The sequence below is a fragment of the Castor canadensis genome, chromosome 9, assembly GCF_047511655.1.
Source record: "Castor canadensis chromosome 9, mCasCan1.hap1v2, whole genome shotgun sequence".
Classification (NCBI taxonomy): domain Eukaryota; kingdom Metazoa; phylum Chordata; class Mammalia; order Rodentia; family Castoridae; genus Castor; species Castor canadensis.
The window spans coordinates 125,614,401-125,629,943 of record NC_133394.1 but is presented as its reverse complement, the minus strand read 5'-3'; the positions used below and the strand labels follow the sequence as shown (position 1 = coordinate 125,629,943).

Here is a 15,543-nt window from a genome sequence, read left to right as displayed (position 1 = left end):
ATATTTCCATATTTCATTCATTCTTGCATTGATTCAGTCAACACTTATTGCATCCCAAGGGCCCGAATACAGTGGTGCAGGTATATCACTCCCTCATCTCTCTGTAGTCTGACTTCTACTCAGAAGGTAGTTATCCTTAAAGCCATCCATCAAACAACTCACATGCCCCTGCTTCAAACCCTATAGTTATTCCAGTTTCACTCAGACTATAGTCCCCACTTATCCACAGGGTCTGCATTCCAAGACCCACAGTGGATGCCTAAAACCATGGACAGTATCAATCCTATGTGTATGACTTTTTTCCCTATACATAGCTATGAAAAAGATTATATAAACTGGGCATGGTAAGATATTAATAACCATAACTAATAATGACATAAAACAATGATAAATAATAATAAAAGTTACTGAAGACATGAATTGTTGACTTCTGGAAATTCCCGTTTAATATTTTTAGACTATAATTGATCTTGAGTAACTGAACCCACAGAAAACAACACCACAGGTAAAGGGGGGGCTACTTCAACAGTCTCTATGTGAGTGTGGTCCCCTCTGACCCTAGGGCTTTCTCTCCTTCCCTCTCCTTCTCACTCATTCAGATCTAACCTCAGTCACTTTGTTTCTGCTCCTGGAATGTGCCACACATTCTTCTGCTTTAGATCTTTGTGTTAGTGATTACCCTGGCCTGAAACGACTTTTTTATGACACCTGCATGCCCAACACCTTTACCTCCTTCAATTCTTTGCTGAAAGTTCACCATTTCTCCAAGGCCTACCCTGAGTTTATTTAATGTGCAATTTACTTCCTTAAACCTGATACTCTGGATGCTACCCTGACTTTGTTTTCCTCCAAAGTATTGATACCTTCTAACATACATTTTCTCACAAATTATGTTTATTATAGGAACACTTTCTACCCCGCAAGCAGAACATATGCTCCATGAAGGCAGAGAATTTTGTTCTATTCCCTTCATTCTCTGATCAGATCACAAGTATCTAGAATGGTGCCTGGCATATGCTGAATGTTTAGTAAATGTCTGTTGAATGAATGAATGAGTTCATAAATTGAGTTTGCTTTTTAAATACCAAAAATGTGAGGAAGAAAGTGATACATGCCAAAGAAGGAAAGAAATTAACATCAGAGGATGGACGGAATTGGTGATGGGTGTTTTGAGGTATAATGACCAGTGAGGTAACTTCTGGGCTGTGATAGTTCACAGTAAACATGCTCTTCTGAAATTCCCGATTGGTCACATTAATGATACATTTGAAAATAAATGACTTCAAAGAACAACAGTTTGCCTTTAAATCATTTCTAAGTTGTGCTTCAGACTGTTTCCCTTCACAAATGTTCAAGAAAGTAGGTTCATACTGCCTATTTGTACTTTGGAAGAAAGAAAGTTTCAAAAAAACCAACTCTCACAGATTTTTAGGTGGAAGGAAGTGAGAAGAAGGCTTATGTGTGAACGTGCTTTTGAAATCGGATAGCTGACTGTCTGACATTTGGCTCTTTGTGACAGCTTGCGTTCTCATTGCCTTTTACCTTTCCTCCTGCTTGGAGATTTTGCTTTGAAGAGGAAGGAAGGGCTCCAGATCTGATGGCTGGAGTCTATCCTAGGCTGAAGTTTCCCAGTAATACCTAAAGTACAGATTTACGTCAGTCATCTTTTGACCCAAGTTTTGCTCAGCCTGAACTTCCTTTTTTAAAAACTGAACCGATGACATGTCATTTCTAGTAAATAATGATACTGCTTCAACACTTGCTTTTTCACCACATTAAATAATGTGCTGTGTCAAAGAGAGGAAGTATTCAGATTCCAGTGCAAGTCAGTTTGTCAGAATCACCACTTTCTCATGTCTTTGGTTTTTGTTACTATTTCCCTGCCCTTCTAAGAATGATTAATTTTTTCTCCCAAACAACATGAAATACTAAAGTAATCTTGACTAAATAAACAAGACGATTTAGAGGTATAAAATATTTTTAAGCCACAGATCTGTCTGTATTTAGACTTTTCAGCTGCAATAATTTTGCAAAAGTATATTAGTGTTCAAAAGTAAAATGGAATTCATTAGCCTGTGCCTTGCTATTAGGAAAACAGATTTAAAAAAATCGTATGGATTTTTTAAGCCTTCTAAGAGAAATCGAGTATGTTTTGTTTTGTTTGATGTTGCTGTTTTTGTGGAAATAGTGAATTTATGGCTATTTAAAGTTTTTTTGTAATTTAGTGTTAAGCTTTCCACACTAGAGATAATTCCAGTATCGTATCTATTGCTTCATGCCCCACCCTAATTAATTAAAGAAGAGTGTCACTAGAATCTTGCTAAGTGGAGATATTATCTTGCATTTTTAACCTGTAAATATTTTTCAAAACTTTCTCACTCTTTCTCACCTATTCTCCTTCCTTTTTCCTTGACAAGGCCCATAATTAAAATCTATCTGTCCTATAAGCCATCAGAATGACCTTCAGAGAATGACAGTTGTGATCATGTCAGCAAACAAAACATGAGAAAAAGATGAACAAAGTTGGTTCAGTCAGAATCAAGATCCTATGGTCTTTTTTCTTGAAAATGCTTTTCCCACCAGTTGAATCAGAAGAGATATTTTTCCTCCTCCATCACCTGTCTCCTTCACCTTCATCTTTCCCCTTTTCTTTTTCCTCTCTCCTCCCTCTTCCTTATTCCTTCCTTCCTGCTTCTCTCTTTCTCCTCTTCTTCCTTCTTCCTAACTCAACATCTGTCCATCAAAGGGATGGTTTTATCTGTTCAGAAGGCAGAAAAATTGAACCAGAAATTGAGCTCTATGTTGTCATGTGGCTTTCAATAATTCTTTTCAAAAGGAAATACATATATTCTTGCCTTTCTGGGATAACTTAATAATTAGAAAGGGATTGATATACTTGCACTTAGACTCTTAAAATCATAGAATTTAATAAATAAAAATGATATTTATCAATTCAAATATTTATGAATGCTCTAACTATTTATCTTTTTCTTTTTGTAGCTGTATCAGTCAACACACTAATTAGCAAACACTAATTAAGTACCTCATATATATGAAATATTTTGTAAGGGTTGAAAATATAATAGTAATGAAAATGAGGTTCTTAGCTTTTAAAATTCAGATCAGGAAATCAACATAAATACTTTAAAAGATATAAAATAATTCAAGAGATCAGTGATAATGAAATATATAATGCAGCAGGATCCAAAGATAGGAACTGGTGATTAATTATCAGTGAGTAGCTAAGATGGTTGCTGCTAGGGTCTTTCAGAGAAGGGGACATGCTTCACAGATAAAGATGGATGTTTAGGAACTAGATAGGAAGAAAAAAAGAGACAGTGAGTTCCACATAAGAGAATGGCATGAGCAGAAACTTCAAAGTGGAAGAGCATAAGGTGGATGTCAAGAAAGCGTAATGAATATGCCTGTGTGGCTGGAGTGGAGGATTTGGAAAAGTCATATTGAAAATAAGTAGAGGAAAGATTATGGAGGACTTCAAATGCCTTGTTTAGGTCAATCAAATGTGTGCAATTATTATAAGTGGGATCCTTTATCAAAACTCATCAAAAAGATGGGATTGATTTTATAACATAGAGAACACATGTCAGATATTCAAGCCAGAAACCCTTAGCATATGAGTAAACAAACAAATCACTAGCCTACTGGAATTCTTTGAATGGGTATGGCTGTAATTGAGGATGGAGAAGTAGGCAGCTAGTCTATAGTTTATTTTTTCATCTTATAAGTAATGACAAGCCATGGAGAATTTTCACCAGAAGAATATGTTGCAGTATCACTATGACAGTCTATGAGAAAAAATTACAAAGAGACTAGCTTTGCAACATAAATTGAAGATTTAATTAAATAGTCCAAGGAAGAGACAGTGATAGCTCGATATAAGATCATGGAAGTAAGGATGGTGAGTAGAATAGAAGCCAGGCTCAGTGGCCCTGATCTGTAATCCCAGCTACTCCAAAGGTAAAGATGGGGAGAATAGTGGTTTGAGGCCAGCCCAGGCAAAACAATAGCCAAGAAACTATCAAATCTTCTGACACTATCCTGTCTCCCATTATAACTGAGTTCCTTAGGGCTAGAAGCATAGCTCATTCACTTTTGTAACCTCTTCTCCTTGTATGCATTCCATAATGTTTTGTTAAACTGTTTAGTGAATAAGTGGGTGCCTGCTAGTGAAATTGATAAAGAAATTGAATGTGGAGTCTTTATAACTGACAAAAGCTGCTTCTTAGCTAATGATTATATGAGGAGCCTTTCATGTCTTGAAAGGAATGGCTATTGTGGGAATTTCTTACATTGGGGCAAGGCCTAGGAGAAAGATGTTTGTACATGTCAAGGCCTTTCTGATGACTTTCATCTCACTCTTTGTGTCAGAAAGGCTATTCCTAACTATAAGCCAAAGATAAAACAAAATACAAAATCAGAAAATACAAAGAAAATTTGTAGAATATTCTATAAAGAATTATGCTTAGAGTCACCTTGACAATTCTTCTGGATTGACAAAACCTGTAGGGAGTATAATCTAGAAGAGGAACTGTAAAGAAAAGATGTTGGCGCTAATGCAAGTTCTAACAGTGTTTAGAATATCTATTTGATTACTTGAGCTGTTTTAAAAATTAATAGCACCTTCCACATAGCTGCATTTATGGGTCCAAAGCATCTGCTATTGCTGTAATTACTTAGAATTTCAAACAAAATTTTAACATTAGTCAACATTTGTGGAGTGCTTGTATGTTTGAAGTGACTTGTGTACATTGTCATTTCATTCTCATTGTAGCTCATGTGGTATCTACTGCCTAGATAATAAATGAAACCAGAGAAACTGATTAAAAATCAGATTTTTCTATTCTGTAACTGTTCTTGACTACCTTCATATTCCTTCCACATTTATTTTCTGGATTTCACTCTCTTTATTTCTGCAGCCATCACTGGTCACACTTCCCTCTCTCTGTTCCAGCTTCTTAGATTTTTTTTTTGTGTGTGTGTTTTCTTGATTTGATCCATTTGGTTACCAGGGGCCTACGGTGTCTCTTTTTGTGCCTGGGTTCCCCAAGGAATGAGAGATGTATTAATCTCCTCATCTTACAAAACATAATCAGATTGAAGCTTCAAAAAAGAAATATTTTCCAAGAAGAAAAATAATGATGAAGGAATCATAAAGTAAGCTGCATAAAACTATGCATAGGTTTAAAACAAAGAAAAACCTGAACTAAACAAAGACATGGATCTACATTGCTTCCATGATTGCTGGGGTGACATCCTACTTTCATTTTTCAAACCTAACTGCTAGCTTTAACTCCACGTGAGACTACTCTATGTCAGCACTTCTTGCTCTGAACTCTGTTCTTACTTTGCTCCACAGTAATCTTACTTCTCTATGGGTTCATGCTGTCCTTCAGACTTCGCCACGTGAAGGCACTTCCTTTCATTGTGAGGTCAAACTTCTTTGCATAGGCCTTCAGGAAGTTCCACACTCTGCAGTTATAAGAATGTCCTTATGACAACAATAGGATATTGACTATCACTGGTGTCTTTTAATTTTTTATTTAAAAATATTTTTAAATGGAAAAATGAGACTTGTTGAAACTATTTCAGCAATAGGGGGAAGGAAGATAAAGAAGAATGATGGGGGGATATAATATATTTGATATATTGTAAGAACTTTTACAAATGCCACAATATACTCCCCAGCACAAAACTAAAAAAAAAATTTGTTTGTGTATGTATGTACTTAAATGCACACAAAAATGCACTAAATATGCAGTGAACTTACATGGACCCATCTGCCATCATTTTCTACCATGACTGTTTCACCTGAGAGCCTTGTTTCTTTTTTCTGGAGTATTTTAAAGCAAATCATAGATAGAATATCATTTTATCTATAAATAAATACTTCTGGATACATTTCTAAAATGTAAGGGCAAAAAAAAAAAAAAAGACCACAAAACCATTGCTACCTCCTATGAACAATTACTACTTCTTCATACCATCTACTACCCAGCCTATGTCCTACATTCAAGTACTCAATTTCTTTTTCTTTTGCAGTTGATTTGTTTTAAAAAAGGTCTAATAACATCTAACCATTGTATTTTGTTTGTATGTATATATCCCACATCCTTTACTGGCATTATTTCAATCTACCTTTGTGCACACTGTGGAGGAGAGCCCAACACCCCTGTTTCCCAGTTAGAGAGCTCAAGAGAAGAGTTTAGATGCTTGCCTCAGCCTGCAGGACTTCACAGGAGCTGTGGTAGACTGCAAAGTCATTCCTCTTTTGTTATCATCTCCTGTTTTTCAAGCCAGACAAGTCCTTGTGTACTTTATGCCTGTCTCTTTTACCACTATGTCATGTTGCCTTTCATATCCTTTACCCCTTCAGGGTGTTTGGAAAATCCAGATCTTTCAATGAACCAGTTGGGAAAGGTGGTTGTATCTTTTGTTGAAACTGAGGTTTGGAATAGAGCCTTGCATGGTGACTTCTCTGTTTACCTGGAAATTTTCAGCTCTGGAATTAAAGCAGGCTTCCTCAGGCCTCTTAGTTTTGAATGCTCAACTGCTTCTAAACAGCCTGATAAGTTTTCCTGTTCTATTCAATAGTGATATAAGCTCTCACTTTACTTTCAGAATATATGTAATAGCCATCCCTTTAACAGGACAAGGCTCTGGCTTTCTCTGGCACAAGTTGTGAGTCCATATTCCTGGATTTTTTCTTGGTAACTTATACTCAGATGCCCTTAAAATGTTTTAAATAGCAAAAATACTTTCTGTATATGTTTGTAGAATGATATCATTTCCTGAAAATAAAAAAAGGATGCTTGGTTATAGTGCTTTTTCACAAATTTTGGAATTACAGGTGCTTAATTTATTTTGGGGGGGCAAAACATATTTTAGTTTTAAATAAAAATAGCTTCACAAGGTGAGAGAGTTGTTCTCTTTTTAATTCTTTCTCTGACCTTGTGAGGAGAGCTCAAGTCAGTGCTAACATGTTTTCATATTCCTCTCATATTTGCAAAACTCCTTTTATAACAGAGAATTGCTCCCAGCTTCAACATTCTTAGGTGGCAACAGAATTTAGTAACACTATTGTTTTATATAGTTTTGGTGTTTCTTTGTGTTTATGCAAGTGAAATTTCTTTTAAAATTGTATGATGTAGCAACAAATAGTAATTTTAAAGAAAAAATATTTAGCAATAATTGTTAATACTTTGAGCACTTATTTTATATATGCCCTGCTCTAAGTTGTGTGATATAATTCAATGCCTCCTTTCAAAGACACTGTGAAGCAGGTACTGTTCTTCTTGTTTTTCAAGTGAGAAAACTGGAGAATAAAAAGAATACTCAAGGTCACAAATGAGTGAATAGTGGGACTAAGAGGTTAGATTTTCACCTAAAGCTAATAATATCTCCAAGTCCAGAGAGGTAAAGTTGATATATGTAAATGGTGATATAGTGCAAGAATGTTGGAGTAGGTGAATGGGAAGTTACACATCATAACCATTTTACATATAGGTTTTAACTTATAGTTATAAATAAGGAATCTGCATCTTTACAGATAGCAGCTTAAATGTTGTGGCTATCACTTAGTGTGTGTGTTTTTTGGTCAAATTATTTTATTTCTCTTAAACTGTTATCTAATTTGTAAAATAGGTATACTAACTACCTCATCAAGGGACACATATACACACAAAACTGTATTATACTGTCAAGATTATTTAATATACTTTTAGAGTAATCCCTAATAAATAGTAATTATTAAAATAGTAGCTGACATTGCTATCTGGAAGCAGTATGATTTATTTTATTAAGTCAGGACTTTAAATAGATCTAAGTTTCATGACTAGTTTTGCCAAATCCTAGCGATGTTACCTTGGAGAAGTTACATCTGTGAAGTGGGGATGATAATACATCAAGCCATTGTTATTCCTTTGAAATGAAATAATGTCATCACATATATGTTCACACTCACCACTGAAGCTCTTATTTGATTGGCAGTTATGTTGAACCTATAGCTACATCAAAACTTACTGGAGCACTACATTTTGTACCAGGATACTTCTTTGATGGATAGTCTATATAGCTTGTTTACAATGGAAAACTATTAACAACTCTTTATGAGTCAGGTATTATAAAACTGAGAATACAGTTATGATTATGATGCAATAAATGCACTTAAATGTAGTAAATGACAACTATTACTTAAAGAGGCCTTTATAAAAAAAAAAATACAGACTAGAGTAAGCAGTGAAAGCCAGGACTTACTTATGGTACCTTAAAAGCTTGTGGTAAAAATCCATGCTAAAGATACAAAGAAATGTAATTTTATGTACTTTCATAGTCTATTGCTAGTCATATCACTTTTACCTTTATGTGTTCTAATTACAAAACAAATTAGATATTTACTAGAACTATCCATTGTATGTATGTGTGTGAAGGTGGGAGGAGTATGGGGTAGGGATGGATGAAGGAGTCATTGCTACAAGATATTAAAATAATTACCTGTGAGAGTTTCTTCATGTATAAGTGCATGCCCTAAGGTAAATGATTAAAAAAAAAATAACAACAGCATGGCATGTTTTGTTGTTGATGGTTGCATAAAACTCTTGATAGTTATAATGCTGTTTATGCAACATCCATGTTAAATGGTGCTAAAATGTCATAAAGTCCTTAGTATATTACACAACACAAAAACATGTTCTGAAACGAAAAGACTAGGACCTGACTGTTTCTCTGCTGAATTCTACAAATCCTTTAAAGAAGAATTAATATGAACACTCCTTAAACTTTTCCATGAAATAGAAAAGGAAGACTGCTTATCTCATTCTATGAAGCCAGTATTACACTCACACAAAACCAGACAAAGACACATCCAAAAAGGAGAACTACAGACCAATCTCCTTAATGAACATTTATGCAAAAATCCTCAATTAAATAATGGCAGACTGAATCCAACAACAAATCAGAAAGGTCAATCACCACAACCAAGTTGGCTGCATCCAAGAGATGCAGGGATATACAAATCAATAAATATAATATAGCACATTAATAGAAGCAAAGACAAAAACCATATAATCATCTCAAAAGATGCAGAAAAAGACTTTGATAAGATTCAACACCACTTCATGGTAAAAGTTCTAAGAAAACTAGAAATAGAAGAAATTTACTTCAACATTATAAGGGCTATATCTGACAAACCTATAGCAAACATCATACTTAATGGGGAAAAACTGAAACCATTTCCCCTAACATCAAGAATGAGACAAGGATGCACACACTTTCCCCACTTCTATTCAACACAGCCCTGGAATTTCTAGCCAGATCAATAAGGCAAGAAGAAGAAATAAAAGGAATACAAATAGATAAAGAAATAGTTAAAGTATCTCTATTTGTAGATGACATAATCCTATACCTCAAAGACCCCCAAAAAAACCCACCCCAAAACTCCTAGATACCATAAACAGCTTCAGTAATGTAGCAGGATACAATGCAAAATCAACTTAAAATCAGTAGCCTCTCTATACACCAACAATGAACAAATCGAGAAAACAAAGGAAAACAATTCTATTTACTATAGCCTCAAAAAAATTCAAATACGTAGGAGTAAATGAAGGACATAAATGACCTCTTCAAGGAGAACTACAAACCACTGAAGAAATAGATTGAGGAAGACTATGAAAGATGGAAAGATCTCCCATGCTCATGAATTGGCAAAAACAACATAGTAAAAATGTCTACTATCAGAAGCAATCTACATGTTCAGCAGAATTCCCATCAAAATCCCAATGACATTCATCACAGAGGTTGAAAATTCTACCCTAAAGTTCATTTGGAAACACAAAAGACCACAAATAGCCAAGACAGTACTCAGCAAAAAGAACAATGCTAAAAGTATCACAATACTTGACTTCAAACTATACTACAGAGCCATAGCAATAAAAACAGATGGTACTGACACAAAAACAGATATGAAGACCAGTGGAACAGAATAGAGGACCTGGATATGAATCCACACAGCTATGCCCACCTTATTTTTGACAAAGGCACCAAAAACATATGATGGAGAAAAGACAGCCTCTTCAACAAATATTGCTGGGCAAAGTGGCTATCTCTCTGCAGAAGAGTGAAACTAGATCCATGCCTGTCACCCTGTACTAGTATCAACTCAAAGTGGTTTAAGGACCTTAATATCAACCAGAAACCTTGCAGTTAGACACAAAAGAGCAGAGAATACTCTGGAAACAATAGGTATAGGCAAGGACTTCCTCAGTAGAACTCCAGCAGCCCAGCAACTAAGAGAAAGTATAGACAAATGGGACTATATGGAATTTAAAAGCTTCTGCACAACAAGAGAAATGGTCTATAAATTGAAGAGACCACTCAGAGAGTGGGAGAAAATATTTGCTAGCTATACATTATACAAAGGACTGATAACCAGAGTATACAGAGAGCTCAAAAAACTGAACTCCCCCAAAATTAATGAACCAATAAAGAAGTGGGCAACTGAAATAAACAGAACTTTTTCAAAGAAAGAAATCCAAATGGCCAAGAAACACATGAAAAAATGCTCACCATCCCTGGCCATAAAGAAAATGCAAATCACAACCACACTACGACTCCACCTCACTCCTGTTAGAATAGCTATCATCAAGAACACCACGAACAACAAATGTTGGCAAGGATGTGGGGAAAAAAGAACCCTCATACACTGCTGGTGGGAATATAAGCAACTACAACCACTTTGTAAAACAATATGGAGGCTTCTTAAAAAACTAAACATAAATCTGCCATATGATCCAGCAATTCCCATTCTTAGGGATATAACCAAAGGAATGTGACTCAGGTTATTACAAAGGCACATGCACACCCATGTTTATTGCAGCACTATTTATAATAGCTAAGATATGGAAACAGCCAAGATGCCCCACTATCAACAAATGGATCAAGAAAATATGGTATTTATACACAATGGAATTTTACTCAGATACAAAGAAGAATAAAATTTTGTCATTCGTAAATAAATGGATGGAGCTGGAGAACATCATCTGAAGTGAAGTTAGGGTCACTCTGAAGGCCAAAAATCACATGTTCTCCCTCATATGAAGATTAGAAATCCAAAACAAATGCAGTAATATTATTGGACATGGGTCACACACTAAGGGAAGAATGCACACAGGAGGAATAGGGAAAGGGAAGGAAACCTAAAACTTCAATGTATTTGATGTGCCCACTGTAGAGGAGTGAATATATTAATCTTAAACTGGCAGAGGCCACTATGGGAAGGGAACCAGAAAGTAATGCAGAGGTCTGTTTGAGATGAACCAATGTGGTTGTAATATACAAGTGGAATTACACTTGGAATATACTTGGAAACAAGGCTAGGAATCTCTCTGCATAGCTATCTTTATCTCAAACTAGCAAAAATGCTATGTCTATCTCATTATCTCATTTTCTCTTCAACAAAATCAGAGAACAAGAGGGCAAAACAGGTTCTGTCTGGAGTCTGGGGGATTGGAGGGTAGGGTGGAGGAGTGTGAGGGTGGGGGAGGGGGCAGGTGGCAGGTGGCACAAACAATGTATACATATGTAAGTAAATGTAGAAATGATCAAATAAAAGAATAAAAAAATGGTGCTAAATGTGTCATAAAGTCCTTAGTATATTATATAACACAAAAATAGGTTCTGAAGTAGAGACTCTTAAGATTGGAAAGCAGTAGAAATTAAAGAGGACAGATTTTACCATTTTTTTTCTATGTCTGTTAAATGGCAATAGGATTACTGTGAATGCTTTTGAAATTGTTGACTACCCAAGGTATAATAAAGTAGGCTATTGCTTTAGAATTCAACGTTATCATTCTATTTCATTTTCTCTTACCACCTTAAATAGCAGGAGTGGTTTATATTTTCCCCTTGTTCCTAGGTTTTATTGTTATTGTGGTGGCCCTGGAGGAATTTTGCTCCATTATTTTTGCTGTGCTCCCTTGATCCATGTTCACTCATTTAGGCTGGGAGGGTACAATGGTGACATAATGTCACCAAGCAATGTCACCAACCCTAAATCCAGTCCACAATGCGCTTGTTTCCACTGCATTGTTTTCCCTCTTGCTTTCACTTACATGTTTTTGAAGTGATGTTAACCTAATTAGTGCCTGCACCATCCTAAGCTCCCTGAAAGCACAGAACAATGAGGGTGAATCCTAGGCAACATTGAAATAGTGAGCTTTTTCCAGGGGAAAGCCTTGTTAGAGCCTAGCATGTCAGAGTAGATGAGTCCAGCACTGGGTGCTGAGAGACCACAGGGAGGAGTGCTGTCCCAGTGGCTACTTGCCAGAGTAACATTCAATCATATCTTGCTCTACCTAAAGCTTTGCTTATGTGATTAGCTTTAAATACAGATGGATTTTTGGACAGTAATCTTACCTACTGTAGTTTTAGGACTGTAGAAAGCTTTTCTGTAGGCAAAAATAGCATTCTAACTCTCCCAAAATTTGTGTCATAAAAACAATGACTTCTACAAAGTACCCGTTACGTGCTGACCTTGGTCATTTCATTTTATTTCATTATAAAACATTTTTCTAGCTCCCTCCCTTGTTATAATGGTTACCAAAGTCAGTTTAATAAGGGGAATTAGTTCTAGTGTCTCTAAAACAGTAAGATAACCATAGCCTATAGCAATTTATCATAATAACTGGGAGAAAAATGTTGGAATGCTCCCAACTCATAGAAATGATAGCTGTTAGAGCAGATGTAAATGCTAATTGCTCTAATTTGATCATTACACAATATGTACATATATCAAATCATCATATTGCAACCTATAAATATCTATAAATTTTATGAATCAATTAAAAAGTACCATGTAGTACATAAACCAATGGTATTTATTACCACTGTGAAGTATTCTGTACCATCCATAACTGTATGTACTACCTTTTTATGTGGCTAGAACCATGGTGGTGTGTTTATACCAGCATCACCACAAACACCTGCACATAGGCTAGCCACTCATGGAGAACTGCTTCACTTGGAGAGAGGTATGAGTCCAAGTACTCCATATAGAGTGATGAAAACATTATTACTCTTGGCAGGATCCAGAAGATTAGTGGTGGGGCAACAGTAATATGAACTTGTAGTGACCACACATTGAGCACCAGAGCTAGGTCATCTGGGTGACACCTTGTGAGGTAATTGATGAAATTATTTAATAGAAATTAATGTTATGATCACTACATCCCTGTGGTATCAAATAAGTATGAAACAATCTGAAGTTTACAGTTGTACTGAAATAACATTAGAAATCTTCATTACACATACAAAAAAAGAAATCTTCATCACATTTTGGAAAAAGGTATTCCTTTAATTCTTCCATCTATTCTCTGGGATACATTTACAGGAATGCCAGTGGATAATTCATATAAATCCTACTTGGTATGTTTTTCTATTTGTGGTCTCCACATCTGAGCATGAGAACTACCTGGTTTGATTGTCATAAATGTGACTTTATCTGATACCAATTGAATCAATGCATAAGCTTCCTTTTTTGCCTTTTCCTTAAGATTCATTGTGAGAATGGCTAAGGGGGTGAATTCAAACAATGATATATTTGATACATTATAAGAACTTTTGTAAATTTCATGATGCAGCTCACCCAGCACAGTAAAAAAAGGAAAGAAAAGAAAAAAAGATTCATTATGAGAAACAGTAATTATTGATAAACTCTGCTTTATTATTCAATGAGTAGAAGATAAAATCTCTTTCTGAAGAGGGTAAGCAGGTGTGAAATACAGATCTAGTAAAGAGTGGTCAAGATTAGAAACAGATGAATTCTTCATGAATACATGAAGGTGTTGCTGAGCAGCCCCGGTGCCCAGCTAAAACTTCAGACCATAAAAGCATGTTGATTGTCTAGAGAGCCCCATGGTTTTAAGCATTTATAAGGGTGTGATGTGGTTACCACATGGCAGACATAAGTCGTGATATTAAGATAAGATACAGATAGCATAATGAATCAATGAAAGCCTAACTGGGGGTGGAAAACAAGCATATAGGAATGATATTAATAACAATATAATAGTAAGTTGATAGATAATTTGGGTAATAACACATAAATTCCAAAAGAAGAAACTAGGAACAAGCGTAGTTGATAAATGAGGTAGTATTTAACAGATACCTTGAAAACATGGCAGGAATTGAAGGGGTTATATCATTTAAGTTGAGAGAGGTTATTGTTATATAAATTAAACATTTTATCACTATTTATACAATAATATCTCAATCATGGTGAAGAATACACACATGAGGATAAGATACCTTGTTGGTCCTCACAGAATTTAGCCTAACAGGGAGAGCTAAGATAATCATGATTCAGTCTTGGAGTGGTGAAAAGATTATTTTGATATGTATTATATTTATACTGAATATATTATATATACTGTATATTACTATATGGTATAATTTACTAACAGTAAAATCTTATTATATATATTATAGATATACTATATCCTTATATATTTTACTATAGCACTGCTTATTGAACTTATACTGGGTTTCTTAACTCCTTCCCATGAAAACTTAATGGAAATTTTATGTGCTTCCATATTTATGTAGTCTTTGAAAAAAGGATGATCACAAAATATGATATTCAGGTTCAACTTACTTAAATCAATTGCTCACTAAGAACCAGTGTGCCGCAGTACTACAGTACTTATATCGTCATTGTATCAATCCTGTGAAGTAGGCTTTTAAAAAATATTTTGGAGCTGGAGTTGTAGCTTAGTGGTAGAATGTATGCCTGGTCCATCACCACAAAGGTCTCTTTTGTGCTCCCTCTTTGTAGTCACCTCCCCCATTGCTAAGTAGTGGCAAACACTAATGATCTGTTCTGCATCTTTACAATTCTGTAACTTCAAGAATGTTATGCAAAAGAAATCAGAATATGTAACCTTTTGAGACTAGGACTTTGTAGTCAGCACAATGCCCTCTAGAAGATGTGGCTAGACATTGTTGCAAGTATTTGACCTTTTTTTTTTTTTATCACTGATTAGTTTAGATGTACCGTTCACTTACTGAAGAATGTTTTTGTTGCTTCTAGTTTTGCATTATTACAAATAAAGTTGCTATGAATATTTGTGTGAAAGTTTTTGGGAGATGGGTTTTAATAAATTTAGTTCAGAGTCATTAAACAGATAAATTCTCCACAATAACACTGCTAATTAACCATGAAATAGGTATTAAAACTCATGTTCTTACCTTATATTCTGTACTTTTTTCACTACCCCACGTTAACTGAGAACAAACTGTTCTGCAGGCACTGCAGATAAGTAATGACTATATATGTGACTACTACTTTTTTATTTAGGGGAGTGGGAGCAGTACTGGGTTTTGAACGCAGGGTCTTACACTTGCTAAGCAGGTGCTCTACCATTTAAGCCATGCCTCCAGTCCTTTTTCCTATTTTTTTTATAGGGTCTTGTGTTTATGCCCAGGCCAGTCTTGACAGCAATCCTCCTTTTACACTTCCCGTGTAGCTAGGAT

General features: G+C 35.3%; 1 protein-coding gene across 2 annotated transcripts in view; it reads left to right on the top strand.

The window, feature by feature from the left end:
- Dthd1 (death domain containing 1) overlaps positions 1-15,543 on the top strand; it is a 78,970-nt gene that overhangs the window by 37,858 nt on the left and 25,569 nt on the right. The gene's annotated exons all lie outside the window — the stretch shown is intronic.